Source organism: Thamnophis sirtalis, unplaced genomic scaffold (genome assembly GCF_051295495.1).
Source record: "Thamnophis sirtalis isolate CommonGarterSnake01/CBP01778 unplaced genomic scaffold, rThaSir2_p1.2 scaffold_1, whole genome shotgun sequence".
Lineage (NCBI taxonomy): Eukaryota > Metazoa > Chordata > Lepidosauria > Squamata > Natricidae > Thamnophis > Thamnophis sirtalis.
The window spans coordinates 141,805,941-141,828,611 of record NW_028261381.1 but is presented as its reverse complement, the minus strand read 5'-3'; the positions used below and the strand labels follow the sequence as shown (position 1 = coordinate 141,828,611).

At 35.9% G+C, this 22,671-nt stretch overlaps 1 protein-coding gene across 3 annotated transcripts in view; it reads right to left on the bottom strand.

Annotated features, from left to right (window-relative positions):
• EML1 (EMAP like 1) overlaps positions 1–22,671 on the bottom strand; it is a 128,315-nt gene that overhangs the window by 79,363 nt on the left and 26,281 nt on the right. For 2 of the 3 annotated variants that reach the window (XM_087726277.1, XM_087726281.1), the window contains exon 1: positions 16,191–16,212. The exons of the other annotated variant lie outside the window; for it this stretch is intronic. The gene's annotated coding sequence lies outside the window, so the exon portion shown is untranslated. Of the gene's footprint in view, positions 1–16,190; positions 16,213–22,671 lie in introns of those variants that run through there. 3 annotated transcript variants of the gene reach the window in all.

The following is a 22,671-nucleotide window of genomic DNA, read 5'->3' as shown; positions in this document are numbered from 1 at the left end:
GTTCCAAAGGCACAGTGAAGCAAAGGCCAAAAGCAGTCCACAGATGGGCTAGCCAAGACAAAAGGCAAAGAGCAATCTTCCAAGCAAGGCAAGACCAGAGGATTGCAAACCAAAGCAAACAATTGTTCCTGGGAAAGACTAAGTACCCACGGCTTCTCCTTAAGTTTCTCCAAGTGTTCCTTGTGAAGAGGCAACCTTCTCCCGCATAGTCTTGCAGCCCTTCTCTGTAGGCAACTGTACCTCATCAGAAGAGATCTGCCTATCAGCACCGCTGCCTATCAGCAGCTGACCCTTTTCTGTGTCGGTGCCGACAGGAGCTCTCCATCTGGTCAACCACTTTTCCCAATGACTGAGGGACCGGGACAGCATTGTCCTCAGCCCTTGGCCTCTCCAAACATGCCAAGGGAGATGTGCCATCCCTGTCAGATGGTCCCAATTCCAACTCCTCCTCCTCCGAATCAGGCTCCAACGAGGCCATGACAGAACGATTGCTAAGTGATCAATTGTAAGTTGAGGACAACCTATACAATGATTTCAGTGAGTAACTTCAGTGTTGATAACAGGTACATTACCAATCATGAAAAAACTTTCTAAACCTAGGTAAGAATCATAAAAACAAAGGTACTTGATCTCCCAACTATTTTCTCTTACTGGGAAAAAGTAAGGCAGTATTCCTGGTCTTGGCTCTGCTGTAATCCGAGGCCCAGTCATCTGGTGAGTGAAACAGAATTAAATCAGTTCTGCAAGTTGTCTTTGGCCCTGTTACTTTCTCTCTTTTCTACTGTTATTCCTATGACCCTTTTGGATTCCAAACAGAACCTCCCTGGAATCAGCAAAGAACATACCAAAACATGACTGGGAATCACATAAGATTTCATTAGGAAACAAATATCTTCCATACAGAGTGACCAATCAGCATCCAGAATCCAACTAACTTTGTGCTTGTTGTACTCAGATAAAATAAATGCACAGTACATAAAACAGTTTAAAATACAAATAAAGATAGGAGAAACCAGGGTACAACCTTTGAATTGGGCAGGGTTTCAAACAATACTCTTTCTCATGAAGTCTGAAGAAACCCTTTTTTAGAATCATGGCATGCTTCAGCTCTGATACCTACAGATGCAGAAAACCAGGATCTTAAGCGCGATACCATTCAGTTTGAAAGATGTACAGTTTCTATTTTTTGATATATACTAATCTTGCAGATCTACAATGGGATGTCAGAGTTTCCTCCTCCGCCCCAAAAAATTAGCAGAAATCCCACTTTAAATACTTTTCATTAACCCATTCACTCCCCAGCTTTCAGCCACAATGTTTTGTGGTTCTGTATAGCATATTTCAAATCCTTGGTCCCATATTAATGTTCTTTTTTGCCATTCCTTTCTTTCTACAAACTGGTTTTTCTGGAACCACTATGAAAAGGCACATATACATTGTTTAAAGGGCTGTCTAGAATTATATCCTTAGAGAAATATGTATGTGTTGATTAATTACAACTTATCGTCATCATCATAAGGAGGTAGAGAAATGGTGCCATGCTAGTACATTGGGAATAGACTGTTTGGATGAACCTCTAAGTTGAAGAGTTCTTAAGGTTCTTCCATGTAAGAATCTGATATCTCACCCAGCTCCCTCTTATCTCAGTGCTTGTCAGCTCTTTGAAATGGCCAGTTCGAGAAATTGATGTCACAAATTTGACTGGAACTGCCTGATTGCATTTTTTTTTCTTCCCTCCTGTCCTTCTTATACCTAGTGAGTTAAGTGGAGCTACTCTGAATTTCCTCCTTTTTTGTTTTTTGTTTCCTGGTCCTGAAGCACATTTTATATGCATTGTTATAACTATTTCTTGTGCAGTTTGCAGCTTCACCAAAGTCCTATCTATGGGTTGGTAGCAATATTGAAGAATTTTGCCATTTCCACTTTCTGGGTAAAAGTCAATATTCTCTCATGATGATCTCCAATCCAAATACTAACTACATCCAATTCTGCTCAGCTTTTTTGAGATCAGCTAAGGTCCATACAGTGTTGCTATCTGCCATGATATTTAGAAATATAATATAATAGACTAATGAAGATGTTAAATTTGGACATATGTTCAAGTCCCTCTTTGGCCCAGAATTCACCGGGTGAGTTTGAGCATTGAGTGGGTTTGAGCTAGTTCCCCACTTTTTCTTCACCCATTTCATACATTTTATTTTATTTTATTGATTGTTGATTGATTGACTTAGGCCATCCAACTCCATCACAACACTAGTAGTATACAATAATAAGATCATTGCTACAAATATTTTAGTGGGGATAAAATATGTGGAGATATACATTTGCTCTGAAGAGAAGACAGAATATCAGTGCATTAATTTAAGAAAATCATGCCTAATAAGCATTGAAAGCTTTTATCTACCAGAAACATTGTTTGCACCCTTTCAGTTCTCTTCTTCAGTCACAACTTTGGAAAGATTCCAAAACTCTGCAAGATTCATAGCCTGTGGCAAAACTCTTTGTTCTCTAGCTTATTTGTTCATCGGCCTTCCAAATTTCTTTTGTGCTACACACAAAATCTTTTCTCCAAAAGTCACTGAGGCCTACAGACATGGGGCCTGATGGCAGAAAATTATAAAGGCATCTTTTTACCTCAGCAGCTCCAATTGTCAGGCCTGTTGCCCAGCAACATGAAATTCTAGTACAAAAAGTACAGCTTCATTAATCTTTTACAATATTTCCCCCCACTAATTAGTAAATAATTAATGCTGATTTGGGGACTTAGATGCAACATGTCCATTGGAATTTTGACAGGAAGAAAAGTATTTACAAGAAATTCACCCATTCACCCCTTTTGTTATATATTTGAGTCATAGTGGCACAGATTATGCATTACAAAGGCTTAGACTATAAATTAATATTAAAAACCAAGGAATAGAAATTTTGAACTTATTTTAGAAAAATAAAGTACAATCTTAAAGACTAATTTGGTTTTGTGGAACACAGGTATCCTATAATATGTTCCTTAGTCTTTAAAATACCATAGGGATGTTATTTTGCTGTAACAAACTCAGCACTCCCAAAAATAAATGAACACAACTCTATCATCTATTTTGCTCTCTTCCCCCAAAATGCATTTATTGTTGTTGAAGTAAGTTATTTTTAAAACATTCTTGACACTTTTTAGTGCTTCCCCCTTCATCACAAGAAGAATAAACAATTACAATTTTAACAATTTATCATCTTCTCTTAAAATACAACGATCTCTTCATCCCATATCTCATCTCTTATCTATAATCAGATCCTTAAAACCTCATCATTCATGAACAGAAGTCCATTAAGAAATATTAAAAATAATATCTGTTTTAATCTTGATCAAATAGCTCACTTTTTATTCCTTCTCTTTAATAATCTTAATCTCCAATTCCTTCAAATAATGTCCTAGATTTTGAAAAATCTCTTCATTCAGTCCTGCAAAATTCCATTAATTGTTACTAGAAATAACAACAAATCTCTTATTTATGATCAAATAAATCCAATGTATATTCTTTCCCTTTATTTTTTTTAACAATTTTAATCCTTCAAATAATGTCCTAGAACTTGCTTTCATTTTTTCTTTGTTGCTTCTTACAAAACCCATCAAAATTTAATTTAATTCAATTTAATGCTTTTGTAAACTGAATATCAGAAAGTTATTGAAGTCATTATTTTAGTTTGCCATTTATATATGTCTTTTAATTATTAAAACATCAACCAGTTTCACTTGGATATCCAGTGTAACATTTTCTTGCAGCCTGTCATTTTTAAATCTACTTTCGGATCAGTCCAATCTTACTTGGTAAAACTTGTTCTTCTTTAGCATTTGAATGCAGTTTTTTATTTCTGAAAATGTTTTGTTCTTTCTTTACTATATTCTTATTTTTTCTTATTTTTTTTCTCTGCACTGTTTTTTTTTCATTTTTGTAGTTTGTATTAGTATTGATCTGTATTACTGTAATGTTTAATAAAAAATTTACATTAAAAATGTTCTAGTGCAAAAGATTAGCAAATTTTCTTCTACAAAATCTTCCCAAATATGAATTGCTAGTGTTACTTTTCACAAGAAATCTGGTACCATTACTGTACTGTCAGCTGGGTGGTCTAGGGTAGTCATTTTCCCTCAGCCCTAAGAAGTCATCAGTGGCAAAGTACTCCTGAAAAACTTGTGAAGAAAACTCCATGGACTTCTCTAGGCAGTGTCTCAGAATCAGACATGATTGAATTGGGGAGAAAAATAATCTTGATTTCTATGCCCTCCATAGTCTGTTTAAGTATATCAAAATCAACAGGTCTAGTCAGTTCTGTTTAAATTAAACTAGAGATCCTCACGGCATTTAGAGGGACTATAATTTAATCAGAATTACAGTTCCAAAACAGATTGCAATTCCAAAACAACTTCAATTGAGGATTTGCATACAGAATTTTAGAGATTACACATAATCTTCAGTTTTTTGAAAAACAAGCTTTACACCTGAACCAAAACAAAAAATATATTTGATTTAAACTTAAGTCAAACCTTCAAAAATGATTAAATAGTTAAAATGATCATCCTTGTGTATTTACTAATTTCCCAATTGTATTGTCTATGATAAACAGCAATGAACATTTGAAATTAAAAAGACAGAGAAAATCAAAGTAATTTTCATGAAAATAAGGGTTTTGAAAGTGAGTGAAGATAGTTAAACAAGAAACCTTCAACCATGTAGATGGAATAAAAAATAATGACAAGTTCAGGGACGAAGGAGAATTTTTTTAGATATTTGTTTGAGAATACTTTCAGAGTTGAAACAAATACTGCAGAATGTTCATATCCAGAAAAAACAGCAAAAGAGAGTCATACATTCTGTGAGAATGTAAAAAGTTGTACAGCAGCAGCTGTAAATGTTTTGTTTGAAGAAATAAAATGAAATTCAATGGTGAAAAGAGTAAGGTTCTACATTTAGGCAACACAAACAAAATCCACAGGTACCGTATATATGGTACCTTGCTCAACAGTAGTAACTGTGAAAGGGATCTTGGAGTCCTAGTGGACAACCATTTAAATATGAGCCAGCAGTGTGCAGCAGCTGCCAAAAAAGCCAACACAGTTCTAGGCTGCATAAACAGAGGAATAGAATCAAGATCACGTGAAGTGTTAATACCATTTTATAATGCCTTGGTAAGGCCACACTTGGAATTCCATTTTGGTCGCCACAGTGTAAAAAAGATGTGGAGACTCTAAAAAGAGTGCAGAGAAGAGCAACAAAGATGATTAGGGGACTGGAGACTAAAACACATGAAGAACAGTTGCAGGAACTGGGTATGTTTAGTTTAAGAGAAAGAAGGACTAGGGGAGACATGATAGCAGTGTTCCAATATCTCAGGGGTTGCCACAAAGAAGAGGGAGTCAAACTATTCTCCAAGGCACCTGAGGGTAGAACAAGAAGCAATGGGTGGAAACTAATCAAGGAGACAAGCAACTTCCTACTGAGGAGAAATTTCCTGACAGTTAGAACAATTAATCAGTGGAACAGCTTGCCTCCAGAAGTTGTGAATGCCCCAACACTGGAAGTCTTTAAGAAGATGTTGGATAGCCATTTGTATGAAATGGTATAGGGTTTCCTGCCTAGGCAGGGGGTTGGACTAGAAGACCTCCAAGGTCCCTTCCAACTCTGCTATTGTGTTGTATTGTAAATATTAAAATATGGTTTTAATTTGCTTATGGACCTGCTATGCAATTTGCTTAAATGTGTGAAAATTGCACCTATGTCTGGCGATCGGAAGAAAGTCATTAATTGTTCCTCTGTTCAGAAAGAAAGGTAGTAAGAATGAATGCAAAAATGAATGCAGATTAGTTTGTTAAGTGTTTTGGGAAATGTATTTAGTAAATTTCTGATTAAGAATAAGAGATGGTAACAAGTACTTTTGGGGAAGTGCAGTGCAGCTTTATGGTGGTTATAGAGCAGATTTTTGTTTTTGACAAATATACAAATGTGGAAAAGAAAGGGTATTGTATGTTGCTGATTTGGAGAAAACACACAATAAAATAAATACCATAGGTTTAATTATAGGTTATTTTTCACGATATGCATTTGAATATCAGTTGCTGAATCTGATAAGAATGACATGTCAGAATAAAACATGCATACAGATAAATAGAATGTTCTACATCAAGGATTCTAGTTTTATATTAAGCAGGGTATAAGGCAGGGATTTGTGATGACCTATTGATTGTTTACTGTATCTATGAATGAATGAATGGATGGATGAATATTTAATTAATGTTAGTTAATGAAGCTATAGTACGTTGAAAATGTTGAAAATGTTTATTTCTGTATATAGATTATAGCATGCAGACTTAGAACCTGAATGATTTCCAGCAAATTTAGATAGAGCATATATGAAGGGCTTTAGTTGGTTGTGTGCAACAGTGATGTCATGTGTTTGTAATTTAGATGCCATGTAGTGATGCCATATGTTTGTAATTATTCAGATGAGTACAAACATACTGCAGTAAGCCAGTATACCAGAAAAAGGAAACAAACTGCCTATACCACATATTCCAACAAAATGGATACCCATGCAACTTTGTAAAAAAGGGAGTGGCTTCTCAACTTACTAAACACAATCAACAGAAGCTACAAAATGGATAACACTGACAATAAAAGCATCTCAGAAACAACCAACAGACCAGTGGTGGGATTCAAATAATGTAACAACCAGTTCTCTGCCCTAATGACCGCTGCATAGGCGTGGCTCAGTGGTCATGTGACTTGCTGAGTATGGCCAACTCAACAACACTCATGTCAATGGGCACTTCGCCTTAGCTGTTGCAATGTAATCACGGTTAACCGGAGAGGCAGTTTCTGTCAGCAGGGCTGGAAACAACACCAGAATCTTACCTTCCTGCCAAACTTACAAGATTAGCCCTGTAAAGTGGAAAAAAATCAAAACAAATTTCTTCCAACAACCGGTTCTCCAAACTGCATAGAAAGTTAACAACCGGTTCTCCCAAATAGTTGCAGACTGGCTGAATCCCACCACTGCAATAGACTATTACAAGCACATGGCATCATCATAGTGCACAAGCCAATTAAAACCCCCCAAAGCATTTCCTGTAAACTAAAAGCTCAAGAAGAAAAAACATACGTTTTAAAAACATCACTTTTAAAAGAATGTTTATCTATCTTTCTTTTGTGGAATTGCTCAAGGCAGCTTTCAGTACATCCAAAGCAATGTCTAGTCCAGCAGTAACATCTGCATCAAGATTGTTGATATTTATTTCTATTTTTTTTTCTATTTTCTTTTTTTTTTTTGAACATTTATAGGCCGCCCTTTTCCCTGAGGGGACTCAGGGCGGCTTACAACAATGGGGGATATTTATTGTGGGTATATACCAATTCATTCAGATTTACAATAATTTACTGTACAATAATCCTTAAATTTAAAATCACACTTAAAAACAAGCAAACAAAAACCAAAAAGCCAGCAGCAATATAATCAGTTAACCAAAAAATCAATGATAGCCATTGGTGCCAAACAATACTATTATCAAATAGTTCTTTGAAAGAGTTGTATTTTGAAAGACTTACAGAATATCACTGGAGCCAACACAAAGACTCAGAAGGGAGGTTGTTACACAGGAAGAAGGCTACAGAAAAAAGCTCTTCCCTTGGACACCCAATCTTCTCCTCTTTTGCATATGGGAAACAGAACATAGACCCAACCAGGAGAACTACAAAGGACAGAACCACTCTACCTAGAAAAAACTATTCTGAAGCTACTTAAGAGCCAAGCATTCATCTGATCAAATAAAAAGAGTTATTATTTGAAGAACTAATGTTAAACAAATTTGTCTATATAAATTTTGGTTTTTATATTAGAAACTCAGTATTGAGAAAATCAGTTCTCTGATCTTATACCATCTTCCCCAATCTGGAGTCCTCCAGATACATTTGTAAATTAAAATCACAACATTCTTGCCAAATTCATATAAAAGGTACCAGGCTAGAAAAAAGGTCTCCCCCCACTCTTCCCCACTCTCTGTGGGAGGGAGAGAGAGAGGTCTACATGTTCCTATTAATTCAGATTCTTTTTCCTTTCTAGTCCTTCAAAATAAATCTTGACATTTATTGCAACTTTGCTATTTTTAAAGAGAGGATTCATTTAACAAAAAATGCTTGTTTTTATTGCAATCTGATCTGAATCATGTTTCCACAAATGGTCCCAAACGTTTTGAAAATATGGTTAATCTTGGGAAATGCAGAATAGACTCTCATTTTTTAAACATACCTATATATTGATCCATGGATCCCTTTATGATAGGTCAGAGGTTGGGAACGATGGCTCTTTTATGACTTGTGGACCTCAACTCTCAGAGTTCCTGAGTCAGCATAATCATAAAGGGGCCATCTTTCCCCATCTCTGATTTAGGGCATCTGCAGATAATAAACTGGAGAGATTTTATTGTATTTATTACATTTCTGGGACAGCCAAAGTCCAGAATAACTTTAAGAAGCTTTCAAATTAAGTAGAAAGAAATATCATAGAAGGAGAGTCAACCTTTTGTAATTCTAACAAGAATGTTAATATTCTTTATTTTTTCTTTTAAATAAGATTTTGGTACAGCCCAGAAGTTCATCCATTTCCTTTGACTACCTTTAATCTCTCAGAATAGACCAGTGGTAGTCAACCTGGTCCCTACCGCCCACTAGCGGGTGTTCCAGCTTTCATGGTGGACGGTAGGGGTTTTGTCCGATACTGAAGCACTTTCCTTTTTTAAAAATTTAATTGACTTTTTAAAATAAATTATAGCATTATTTTAAAATATTTTCATTAGGTTTTCATAAAATTTCCCATGACAATTTAAATTTCTGAAAGTATACTATCTGCATCACCCGCGCATAAGTTTAGTTCATGTTACGTAAGTGAAACTAAATGGCACTATAGTGCAACCGCAAACAAAAGAGCCTCATCTCAGAATAGCTCGTGCATCTCCCCCACACCACCCAGTTGTAACAGACAAGCAGAGCTGGTAGCCGGCGCACCCCCACCCCCAAACCCAATCCTCAATGTGCGAGAAGCATGCGCAGACGACGATACACGGCGCAGGCTCTTTTGTTTGCGGTTGCACTGATCAGTACGCCGTTAGATTTCTGAGAGTGAGTGTGTGCCTACAGCTTCAAACAAAATATTGTGAAATATTGTGAGCCCACGTCTCAAAAAAAGAAATACGCTCATGGCTATTTGCCAGAGTATCTGAAGATGGATTTAATAGAATCTGTTCTAAATAAATAACATCCAATGTGTTTATTGTGTCATAAAACATTATCCAATGAGGCAATGAAGCCAAGTCGATTGCGAGAACATCTTTGTACAAAACATCCAAATGATAAGAACAAGCCCATTGAATATTTTCAGGAAATATATAAAAAATTTCAAAATCGTTCAACAATTGTTGCATCATTTAAGAAACAACATGCAGCGAATGAAGATGGATTAACTGCCACTTATGACATTTCACAATTAATTTCAAAAAGTGGTAAAAGTGATAATATTGGAGAAACTGTAATAATACCTTCTATAAAAGAATTTATTTCAACAGAAATGCATCAGGATATACCTGAAATTTTAAAAGTGTTGCCCCTAAGCAAGAGTACAGTAAAGTGACGAATTGAAGAAATGGCAGTTAATGTTGAAAAAAAACTTATAAGTATTCTTCAAAACTCTTCATTTTCCATGCTGTTGGACAAGTCTACCATTTTCAGATAATAATGCTTTATTGATGGCATATGTACGTTATTTTGATGAAAGCAATACATTACGAGAAGAAATGCTATTCGCAATAAATCTCATTACAAATCTCAGATTTAATTTAATACTGTGAAATCATACTTTACAAAAAATAACATTCCTTTGAATAATATTGTTGCACGCGCTACTGATGGAGCACCATCAATGGTAGGTTGCTATCGTGAATTTGTTGCTTATTTGAAGGAAGAAGTGCCAAATGTTTTATGTATTCATTGTGTGGTGCACAGACAACATCTTGTAGGAAAACATCTAAGTACAAGTCTCCATTCATCATTAACTATAATAATTCGAGCCGTAAGCAAGATCAAATCCAATGCAAACAATGATAGAATGTTTCAACAGCTTTGCCAGGACAATAATGAAGTTTTTATTACGTTACTTTTGCACACAGAAGTTCGGTGGCTGTCAAAGGGTACATCTTTGGCTCGTTTTGTAGCATTATATGATAGTGTCATACAATTTTTTGAAAGTAATAATGAGACCAATCTGTGTCAACAGTTAAAAACAGTAAAGAATGATGCCTTTTATTTGGCAAATATTTTCAAGAGATTTAATGATGTCAATTTGCAGCTTCAAGGAGCTAATAAAACTCTTATGGGTTGCCAAAGTATTGTCTCATTATTTATTGACAAACTTAAACTACTTCATTATAATCTATTGAAGAGAGAATTTCATCAGTTTCCTGAATTATCATCTATAAAAGATGATGTAACTCCAGAGGATATTGACAGATTCAGTAGCCAACTCAGCGAACTTAAATTGGACATGGAAAAACGATTTGAAGATATTTTGAAACTGAAGGTATATGACTGGATGAAAAATCATTTTACCGCAAATATTGAAGAGGCTGATACAACTTCTTGATGCCAAGAAGAACTGTTAGAAATTAGATATGATGAAGAAAGTAAACATAAATTTGATAGTTGTGGATATGAAAACCTATGGCAAAATAAAAATATGCCTATCTTATATCCAAATATGTGGAAAATGATATTCAGTTTCTTGATACCTTTCCTTACCTTATAGCTTGTGGAATCAGGCTTTAGTTTTGTTAATCATATTATGACCAAAGAAAGAAACCGCCTGAATATTTCCGAAAGAGGAGACCTTTTCCTTACAAAAATTGAGCCAGATATCCATTTATTTAATTTTGCAGCATCAGCCTCAAGGATCTCATTAATAATTTAATTAATTAAATGTAATTTCATCAGACTTCATGCTTCTATGTATGCAAAGTATGAATAAAAAAAAGATTTAACTACAGTAAGTTGTTTTATAAAGATTTATTCTGCCAAACTTAGCGAAAGTCTGACATAAAGTATTTGGTAAGTAATTATTATTATATGCTTTAACTTGCTGTAACTCTGCTTTATACATTTTATAAAGTGAAGTTACTTCCCTACTTTATAAATCACCATTACTGTGGAACCGGTGGGCGGTTAGAAAATTTTACTACTAACAAGAGATACAAAAGTGGGCAGTAGGTATGAAAAGGTTGACTACGCCTGGAAATAGACAAAAATGGTTCAACATTCTTACTTTCAATGACTGGAGAACCGGTATGGCAACTGACAGTTATTACATATGTAATCTTCTTAGCGTGGTATCATGCATGATACAGTAACCACAAGGGTACCAATTAATATGAAAGCAGTCAAGCTCACATGCTGTTTTAACCAAGAGAGTGGCTGCATTCAAGCAACTTGTCTGGTATCATACTTTATAGAGATAACTGTAGAAACAACACAGTAATTAATGTGCAAACAGCCAAAGTATTGTATCTGAAAAATTAGGCTGGTGTTGAGAGAATGCATCTCAAAAATCCAACGTTTTGAGGGTAAAAGAAGAAGCCATTTAAAAAAAAAATAAGCATGTAGACAACCCCTTCTGAAAGCTGATTTTGCATACTTGCTTCCCTCCTGCATTTCACATTTGCTGTGGGTTGGCCTGTTTCTTAAAATATTTGAAAGTTTCATGAATAATGGATAAGGAGAGGGATTTATGAATATTCATAATAATCATTGCTTTGTAAGGCAGTAAGCAGACAGAAGTGTTGAAAGCAAACATTTAGTATTCTAAGTCTTAAAATAATTGTTAAATCATCATAGGGAAAGTAGATTTCCCTCACACTTAAACACATTCTCACACATGCAGATGACCATACAAATTGTCTACAATAGTTTCTTTAAAACCTGCTTACAACTATGATAGTTATTAAAAATGATTCTTGGCCATATATTTGGGATGTGGAAAATAGAACTATTGAACACATTCTGGAAATCATTTTCTGAAAATATCATTATAGCTTACTTTTTAATACATAGTTATTCATTCAAATCCATTTCAACCTCTCTTTCCCTCTCTGTTTTCAATAAATCTGTAAGAAACATCTTAATTTATTTTATATGTCACTCAGAATCCATGGTGATTAAAGTATCCAAGTAGATGTTACAGAAGGGATTCAAATATTACCATCATAGTTGTTGGTAATCCAGTTATGCTACCCTGATAATGTCTCATAAAACAAAATCTAAAAAGACCACATTTTCACAGTGGAGTGATATACCATACAAGAGTTGCATCGTTGGCTCTTACTATATAGTAGATTAATTCTATAAGATAAGAAGTCAATAGGAGTCTCTGAGAAAATGGTAAAATTCAGATTCAAATATTAGTCATAATATAACATTGAGTTATATTAAGGCCTTTCAAATAGTTTTTACCTCTCTTAACCCACAAACACATTCATTCAAAACCACTAGTGATTCATTAGCTTGGAAAGATTTCCGAAGTTTTTTTTTAGTTGATTGTAAAAATTACTCAGAAGCTGGGCTTTAATGCAAAAATCCATGATTTTGGAAAATTACTGTTAGTCAGAACACCCACTTGTTAAATTTCTACAACATGTATAACTGGATTATGGGCTGCCCGATGGAATTTATGGAAACTCTAAAATAAAATGAATCCACAAAACCAAGTAAAGCAGAAGTGTTTAAATTTCATCAACCTTCTCATATCTATCATCATTCGGATTTTCAACTCACAACTACTTGTAGGATGAAAAATAGTAGTTGTAGGAGGATATAATTCCCCTAAATTTCTCCATGCTGATGCCAACTCCAGTTGGCCCAACATAGTTTTTTCTTTCTTTTTTCATTCCAAAAAACTCACAGGGATCACTTTGAAATATTTTACTGGTCACAACTATTTCTGGTTTGGGTTATGAACTCAAAATATGTATATTTGCTGACAAAGGTGTTTTATAAAACCTCAGAGGACAGATTTGAATCAGCAATATGAAGAACATTTTCTCCCAAAAATATTTCAGAATTCCTTGAAGCTAAGCATATTCAAGCAGAGAGATGGGATGGGTGCCACAACCAGGCTACTTTGCCAAAGTTCACTAGCTGCATTTCCAATTTTTTTGTATTCCTTGAAAAACTCTGATGAGGAAATGCTAAATTCAAATGAATGTTCTTAGGCTGCCCTTCAGAACTTTGCAATGAGTATTCATGGATTGAAAGTACACTCAATAGATTGGATTGGTGAGGACATGACGATATATCATTAAGTCCCTCACATGTTCACCAGATTTCAGAGTAAGTGCACTGCTTTTCAAATTACTGTATTTCTGAGTCTGCATCTCTTTAAAAGCATCTAGTAGGCCATGCTTGGTTTTCAAAGCAAAGATAAGCTAAGTAAAAGCTTGTTACTACTTGAATAAGAAATCCATAAAGAATATCAGGTTGTGGGAAGCCAAAAAACAATGGCAAACAATAAACCACCCCCATGTTATTGCCTAGAAATCCATATAGGCACATCCAAGAAGACACCGGGAGTCAACATAACTTAGATAGATTTTTACATGAAATATGTATAAATTTTATAAGACTGTATAAACTATTTGGTCACATAATATCTCATCCCCCCATCCCCAAAGGGTCATTTCCTCCTTAGGAATACCATTCCAAATATACTGAAAGAAGAAACTGGCTGGATTGTTTCAAACAGCAAAAACATTTAGACTCATATACCAATACATAGTGCTTTTAGAGTGCTCTCTAAGCAGTTTACAGAATAAGCATATTGCCTCCAACAATCTGGGCCCTCATTTTACTGACCTTGGAAGGATGGAAGGTTGAGCCAGTCAGGATCAAATTCCTGACTGTGAGCAGAGTTAGCCTACAATACTGCATCCTAACCACTGCACCACCATCACTCTTTGGTGTGACATTTCTTGGATTCAGAGATCCAAAAAGCAGGGGTGGGATTCTACCAGTTCGAACCGGTTCAGGCGAATCATTGGTATCTCCAATGATTAGCTGGGAGTGAACTGGTTCAGGCGAATCATTGGTATCTCCAATGATTAGCTGGGAGTGAACTGGTTCGCTCCGATGATCAGGTGGGCCCGTCCGTCCACCCCTTCGCTTTACTGACCTATATCTTCTCAGCTGATTCATGAGGCAGAGCGGATTGCCGCGCCTCAGCTGCGTTACTCCCTAGCAGTAACATGGAAGCTAGGTTTTTTTTAAACTGCACACACGCGCACAGTGTGTTTCACCGAACCAGTTGTTAAACCGGCAGGATCCCACCACTGCCATCAAGGAACATTTGACATCCCTTCACCTTTTTCCCCTAGGTTCTCTCTTTATGAGTCATATATTAGGTATGACAGAGAAAATGACATGATCATTTAGGAACAACAACAAAAGAGTAATTTGCCCCAAATTAAGTTTGCTATTGCCTTAGAATATCTGTACCTGAATGAAGTGCAGCTTTATCAATTGTAACAGGTGTAGGTAACCTTAAGAGAAGATTTTTATTCAGCTTTATTTGTTTGCTTGCTTGATTGCTTGTTTGCTTATAGCATATGATTTTTATTTTATGGGAATATCAAGGTGTTTCCAAGATCTCTAGTTGGCATCTATGGAATCCCAAAATTAATCATATAATTGCCTGTAATGGCCATATGAGAATTCAAATGAGGAATATAAAAATCTTGCAAGACTTTGGTACTCTTCTAATGTGACATTTGATCAGATTTCAACATATTATGAGAGATCATATGACATCTTGATGGTAAGATTGGCAAAATTTTGTCAGAGGGTAAAAAATTGGCCATTTTGCTTCACCTTTTATTCTTCCTGCATAATTATGCAAGTGTCCATTGCCTGAAAACTTAGCTGATTCTAGAAGTTCAACCTTACAGGATTTAGCAAAGCTGAATTAGAGCACTTCATCTGTTCTATGCCTTTGGAAAAATATTTCATATTTATTTATTAATATAGTTCATCAAAATGTCCTCACTCCCTGGAAAGGTCTAGTATTATCTATATTTCAGGAATAAGTTACTCAGAAAAGTGTCCAGACTCCCTCTCTTAAATCTCTCTTGTATGTAGTTGGCCTTTATCACTGTACTGTGAGTTTACTGGAAAAGACAGTGAAGCCTCTTAAATTGCATAGATTAGTCACAGTGTGAACCTAGACTTCCTAAAGCCTTTATGGCCTTTCAGGTAGGCTGGAAATTAGATTTATATAACTAGTAACTGTAACACATGCGTGCTCACGTATATACAGTCACTGACAGAGAAGAAAGTTGCTTTCCCTCTGCATGAATAAACCAAGCAGAAATAAGGTACAGCTAAAAGGCTGTAATAAATGATTTGTTTTTCTCATTGCAGCTTGAAAGTACAGCCGTTTAAAAGCTACAAGAGACTGAAACAAAACCTTTTTTTTTATTAAACAAGATTAAGAAGTTATTATTAGGTAAGTTTGGCACTTGCCCATTTTTCTATTTTTTTTTAATCTTCTAATTATCCTGAAGGGACAGAAAAGCTGTTCTTTGCTTCCAGTTCAAGATATAAAGGGCTCCATCCTCTTTAAATAATGATGCTTAAGAGAAATGGCTTGATGAGTTCACAAAATAACAAAGATTAGATAATGTTATTAAATACCTGCCAGCCCCCTTTCCCTTCATTCCCTGAGCCAGTTCTTCTGATGTAATGTTTTGCAATCAGACTTTGGAATCACTCCCTTGGATGCATGCATTTAAAATCACTTTGAAATATATATATATGTGTGTGTGTGTGTGTGTGTGTGTGTGTGTGTGTGTGTGTGTGTGTGTGTGTGTGTAAAAGCATTTTCATGGAAGGGAAAAGGGAGAAAAGAAATGCAATATATATTTGGAAATGACCCTCTTTTTATCCATCCTACATGGAAATAGCAAATGAAAATGATATTTAGTACAATGTCCTCAAGCCACAAGGTCATCATCTAAGCACCGTTAAAAATATTCAGTAGAGTACGAGTTAAAGAATACTGACATAACAACACATCCATAGCAAAACTACAAGGACAAAGGGAAAAAATGGTGAGACCTGCACAGCATTCAGAAGGTCCAATATTCAGAAGGTCCATTTGAATAGGTTCTTCAGGAATCGATTTCATATTTGTCCCTAATGCTTCAAAAGCTGGAGGTGGGGGATGCCCAGCATTCAAATAATTTTGCGTGAGAGACATCTGTTTCTCTTTTCTTCCTTATATTTGTGTAAGGGTTGCAGTGACAGCTGGCTGAAAATAGACACATCCAAATTAACTGAGCCTCCTTTAAGCCAAAGCATTATTGTGATGTCATGAGAAGCTGCTTAGGATGCCAAGGTCAGTGGAACAGGACAGCACAGTACACACGTTGGACCTGCACTGAGTCAGTTTGAAGGCAGCAGAGAGGATTTATTTGGCTATCCTGTTTTCATTATATCTTTTTTAAAAGCATGATACTAACTGGAAAGATGTATCAATAGAAATGAATGCATATGTCTATTTCATTGTCAGAGCTGCCAATATTTCACCTAAAAAAACTGTAACATCTTTGTCCTATTAAAAATATTATGTTCTGTACTGTTAGAGGGGCTGTTTTTTTATTTTGCTGTACTTTATTTTATAGAAACCTGTCCAACATTGTTGTGAAAGCTAAGATGATGGATTGGTTTTTAGATTGTCTCTCCCCCACCACCACCACGCTTTCTTGAGAGTCTGCACAAAGAGGCCTTTTTAGCACAGCTAATGAGTAATATGAAGATAGACAGAGCTCGGAGAATTTTATTCAATGAAATTTCAGATGTAATCAACCTTCCAATAGCTTTCTGGCAGACTTTCCAAGCTGCTATTGCTGAGTTCTTCACTGTAATCTAATTGTACATATATTAGTAACAGCCAATATGTTGATTAAAGAGCACTGGAAAATATAAGCAAGTTTCATCAAACAGGAATGGTATACAAAATATTACAAATAACTTTATCTGATCACATTTTGTCCTTTTTTTTAATCATTAAAAGCAATTCCCAAAACAGCAACACACTTTTTACCTTTATAAAATTAAAACCAGTTAAACAAACAAAATATTGATAATTAATTATAAACCTCTAAAAAGATACTGAAACTATGAACCACATAAATACCCTGTAACATAGAATCACAATACCAAAACAGGCTAGACAGCCATTGGACTAAAACACAGTACTATCCTCTGGACAAAACCCTGCAGAAAGTGAACAACTGTGGTTCCCATCACAAAGAGCTAGTTAAAAAGGATATGATGGAAAATTGTATCAAAATCACCAAGAGATCCAGGAAGTTGCACTCCCACATCTATTACCCTGTTAAGGACATCAGGGTGTCCAGTCAGCTCTTGGACTAGGCCTGAATCAAAACTTGAATGAATCACATAATATGTTTCTTTCAAGAATGATTGCAGCTGCATAGCCTCTCATTTGGACACCGTCCCTAGAAAGCAAAATTGATAGTTAGGAGGTTTTGATAGAAGAGAATATTTGTAGTTTGGGGTCCCTGTAGGATCCTTGGTAACACAGGTAACACAGATGGTGTTACCTAGTTTAGTAATGAAACATCTTCAAGAAAACCACCAACCTCAGAGATCACTGAGAATCCCACAGCTAGGAAGTGTTAGGAGCCATAGGTTCTGCAGTGGGTTTCTTGAAATCAGTTGTTATGAATAAGAGTCAAGAGACAGTTATAAGGATTTTTCTAATTACACTAATTAGGTTATTGAGATTTATTTTTTAGAGTGTCACAAAACAAATAAGGTATTAGTCAATATGAGAAACTGTCAGTAATGCAAGGAGAAGAAAATGCCACACTGGAAGAATCAATCAGCTGCAAAGTTAATGGTTGAACTAATGTGTCCAATCTACTTGAAGATCTACTTCACTGGAACTTGCTTAAATACCATGCTGGATTCTGAAAGAGATCTAATTCATGTATCTTTTAAGAAGCTATAAGAATAACTAGACAATCCATAATCTGTTGGGTCAGACTTTCAAAGAAATTTCTTTACCTAAACAGAGAAACCCAAAAACCACAGATGGATGAAAAAGCAGTGGGAATGGGAGAAACTTCCCATTGGCTTCTCCACTGAGTTTCTCTGTGGAAAGTTGGCAGGCGGCATCGGAAATGTTCTTTCCTTCCCTCCCTTAATTCTTTCCTTCCATTTTCTGGCCTTATTCCTCCTCCCTTCTTTCCCTTCCTCCCTGTTTCGATTGACAAATGATGCTTAAGTTAATCATTTTTCCATTTATCCCAAATAAATGATGGGTAGCTATTTAACATTAGGATGCATTCTAACCAAATCTATCAACCAACATTATTTGTAGGGTTGTGAAATTTATTTTCATATTTTGTGAATGTTCCTCCACACCAGAATAAAAATGATAATTCTCTGAGGGTCATCATTCTTCAGAAACTTATAAAGATTTTGTTCCTGGTTGGTGTAGTAATGGTTTGTTCAGCAAATGGATGCACTTCACCTGGCAGATTCAACCACAGGACAGGACAATTCTCCTGTTTTGAAATCCCTGCTGGAAGAGCTCTTATTCTTCCCCAGGAGTAGTGGGTGGTAACCATTTACTATCCTGTTCTTGAGTTTTGTAACTGAAGAAAAGTGATAAAATAACATAATCTATGCCTGAATTTAGATAAAATTTAAGGGATGATAGAAATAAACCATTGTTATTGCAGATATCAATTATAGCAAATATTTGGTTTATGTGTGAAGGATTTTCACTGGTAATTCCTGACTCATTTGCATTTTTTTTACTAAAGGAATGTTTCTTTTTAAAAAAAAATAAGCATAAGTCTTAGTTGAAGTGAAATCAGTCTGAGTGGAGTCAGCTGGAATAATACTTTATATTCCATAGCTAACCTGTGGTTTAAACAAAGCAGGCGAAAATAATAGTGTACTGTTGATATTTTCCTGAAGAATCATTCTTTGTGAGATGATGCAAGTCAGAGCATTCCATATGATGAAAAGTTCGATAGAAACTTGCTCCATTCTTTTACATTACAGCAAATGCTTAAGCCCTTGCAAACTGTAATAACAGGCTAAAACTTCAGCCTGTTGAATGAGCGTATCAGGTTCACTAACATAAAAGGAAGTTTCACAGTAGGAGAAGCTTTTTTTAGAGGGCAGATACTTTTACAGCAATGACATATTTTAGCACCCCTAACTAAGCACCTAATGCTAGCAAGCAACAAAATATGGTGACACCGCCTTTAGAATTCAACCAAAAAACAAACAGTTAATGAAAAAGTAAAGATTTGCAACAATATGGGGCAAGGAAACAGGTCTTATAGTTTAAGTATTAGTGTTTTAAAGGCCTAAAAGTTAAGTGGAATCCTCCACTAATTATTAGAATACTAATTGCTCAAGCCAATGGATAGCTATTGTGGCTAATCAAAATGTTGGCAATCCCAAGTGGACAAATCATATAGTAGGGATGGGCTTCTTCCATTATGATATTGCTAAATGGCCATGCTTGTTGCCAAGGGCCATGATGGGGCATATACTGGAATTCAGTCATGTCTTCTTGATAGTCACACTACTTATTTGTAAGACAGAATAGGAAACCTCACCTTCTAAACAAGGCTTTTAGTAAGTTTACAAGCTCAGTGTTGGTTACAATGTTGGCAAATAAACCTATGAAAATATCCAAGGGGCAACTGGGCTTTCTTTTTCCTTGAACAAAATTGAAGAAGCTTCTTGGATGAGAAGTGCAACATTTTCAAGGGAAAAAACAAAGTCCAGTTGCCTTTTGAAATGCACCTTTGGGACAACCATGATCTGGATGATTGAGAATCTTGATAGACATCTATGAAAAATTACTACATTAGAATTTTGTTTCAGTTCAGTCATTTCTAACACCATCCAATGCATTTCAAAAGCTGTGATCTTTTCTGACTTTATGTTTTTGGAGAGAGGAACAAAAGTACCAACTAATTAAATAACTTTGTTAATAGATTGTGTACTGCATTAGATGCAATAAATCTTTTTTTCATCAAAGCACTTGAAACACACCTGATTACTTTAAAAGAAAAATCATTTAGAAAAAAATGATTAGCTAAAGCTACCGTGTGTGCCTAATATGTGACAAGTGTCTGAAATCATTTTTATTTAATTTGCATTGAGCTGCTTTTGCAACTTAATGACCGTATCCTACTTTTTTTGTCTATATCGGCTCCAACATAAAAAAAACCGGAGGTTTATCTGCCCCACTCCCCCTCAATATAGACATTTTAGATTTGGCATGATAGTCTAAAATATCAAATGTTTAAAGGCCAAACAGTGAACTATTTAACCAATGCATAATAAACAAAGAATAGCACTAATAGGGACAATTCTACGTAGCAGCTGCTTTACCCAGAAACCTTTCAAAAATCAATTCAGAGCATTCTGCAGTTGTCCTCATATGCTGTTGCTGTGTCTGCTGCTTATGGACTTTTTCTGAGCAATATGACAGCATAAAGCCTATCAGCAACCTAGAACCCTGCTGCTTCAACTTTGTGCTTAATTTATATTGCAAGGTAATGCCTGTATTGTGGGTACTGCATTGGTTTCTGGTGAATTTCTGAATACAATTCAAAGTGCTGATTTTAAGCTTCAAACCCCTACATGGCTTGGCTTCTACTTATCTTTAGAATTGTATCTTTCAGACAGAATTGTCCTGCCTGCCTTGTCCATTTGGGAGTGCTCCCAGCCATGAGAGAGAAGTGGGAAATTGGAATCAGTGTTTTTCTGTGGTATACAGTAGTTCCCAGGTTGTGGCATAGTCTCCCTACAGAGGCCCATCATACCCCTTTAAAGGTGTAAATGCAGAGCTCTTCCGTCAGACTTTTGAGATCCAGTTGGGACTATTATGAGTTAGAATTTATGTCAGGGTTTTATTTTATGCTCTTAATGATTATTTTAATTGTGATTTAAGTGTATGTCTATTTTAATTGAATTACAAGTCAATAAAAATAAATACATAAATGGCACCCTTCATTCTCTTTAAGAAGACAGTGAAAGGGTGTTATGTCACCTCAAATCCAGTGCAAAGGAGGATGAGGATTTGAGGATGCTGGAGATAGGATTGCAGTAAGAATTCCTTTCAACTGGGAAACACTACTCTCCTAGCTCCACATTTTGGTTATAGGGCTGCTTTCCCAGCAATTTGTCTTGCACAGCACGTTAAGTTTGAAATTAATTGGCTCTACTTGTAGAGGATTGGAAGGACTGCATGACTGGTTGTGTAAATATGATCTTGGCCCTGAAGGAACAGAAGGAGTGAGAAAGAAACTCAATATTGCTCCACCTTGGTTTTCTTTCGTGTAAGAGGGGGGAAAGAGAAACTGTCAGTCTTTCCAAATTCTATTATTATATCCTACAGCTGTAATAGGGAGTTCTAGCAGTTCTTGACTAATCTGTTTCTGGCCTGGCTTGCTTCAAAGGATTGACACAATTATACCATGGCATATGATCATCTAACTGAAGAGGTGCTCTTGGGGTGACAAACTTGGTGCACAGAGTGTTGTTTCTCTTATATTTTTTTATTGTCCTCATATCATTAGCTCATATGAAGAAAAGTACCTATTTACAAAGAGAGAACTCAAAGGAAACCTGAATTGTGTCAAGAATAGAAGTGGAAGTGTAAGACTGTGCCAATTCAGTTTATGTATGCATCTAGCCCGATTCTTTTTCCCATAACATTATAAAAGCTGAAATTCCCAAATCATGTGCCATGAAATAAGTAAATGAGCTTACGAATCTCTCCATCCATGAAAAAAGGATGCTCTCTGACTGTTACACCACTTTCACCTTTCTTTGCCCATTCAGATGGATTGGAGATGGATAATTCAGTCTAAAAAAAGAAGCCCCCTGCCATCATCTGTCTTCAAAGGAATTGCTGACTGCATCTTAGTATGAGTCATACTCTGGACTTGGCTCCTTCCAATTAGGATAAGGGCAGGCAATGTTTTGATTGGCAAGAATTGTAGTAACATGGGAAGAAGGACTGAGAGTCAATGGGAATGGGAACACATCAGTGTATGGCAGGCAGTGAGATTTAAGGCAGCGCTTTGGGGATAGTTTAACTTTTAAAACATTTGTATGTCCATTTTAAAGCTTACACTGCAGTTTCCATCTGTTCTCCAACTTACAGTTTACATTTGCTTGCCAACTAATTGGGGAAGAGGGCTCTGGAAGTTGCAAAGGGTCTTGGGATATACAGGCAGCCCTGGGGGAAACACTTGAATGATGTGATGGTGACCAATCACCAAAATCTGCCACTGCCTCTGTCTCTCTTTCTTTGCATCCTATGTTGCTATTGTTGTGAAAGAGGGGCAGGAAAGGAAGAATACAGGACAGAGACATTTTTTTTAACTCTGCTGCTACACACATTTGCTATTTGTAATCAGCCGGGTAATATTTACAAGATTGTAACAGGTTTACAAAGTAGGGGATTAAGAGAACATTGTCAGGTTGTAAGAAAACATATCCCAGCAAAGAATAAAACTGCAGTATGATA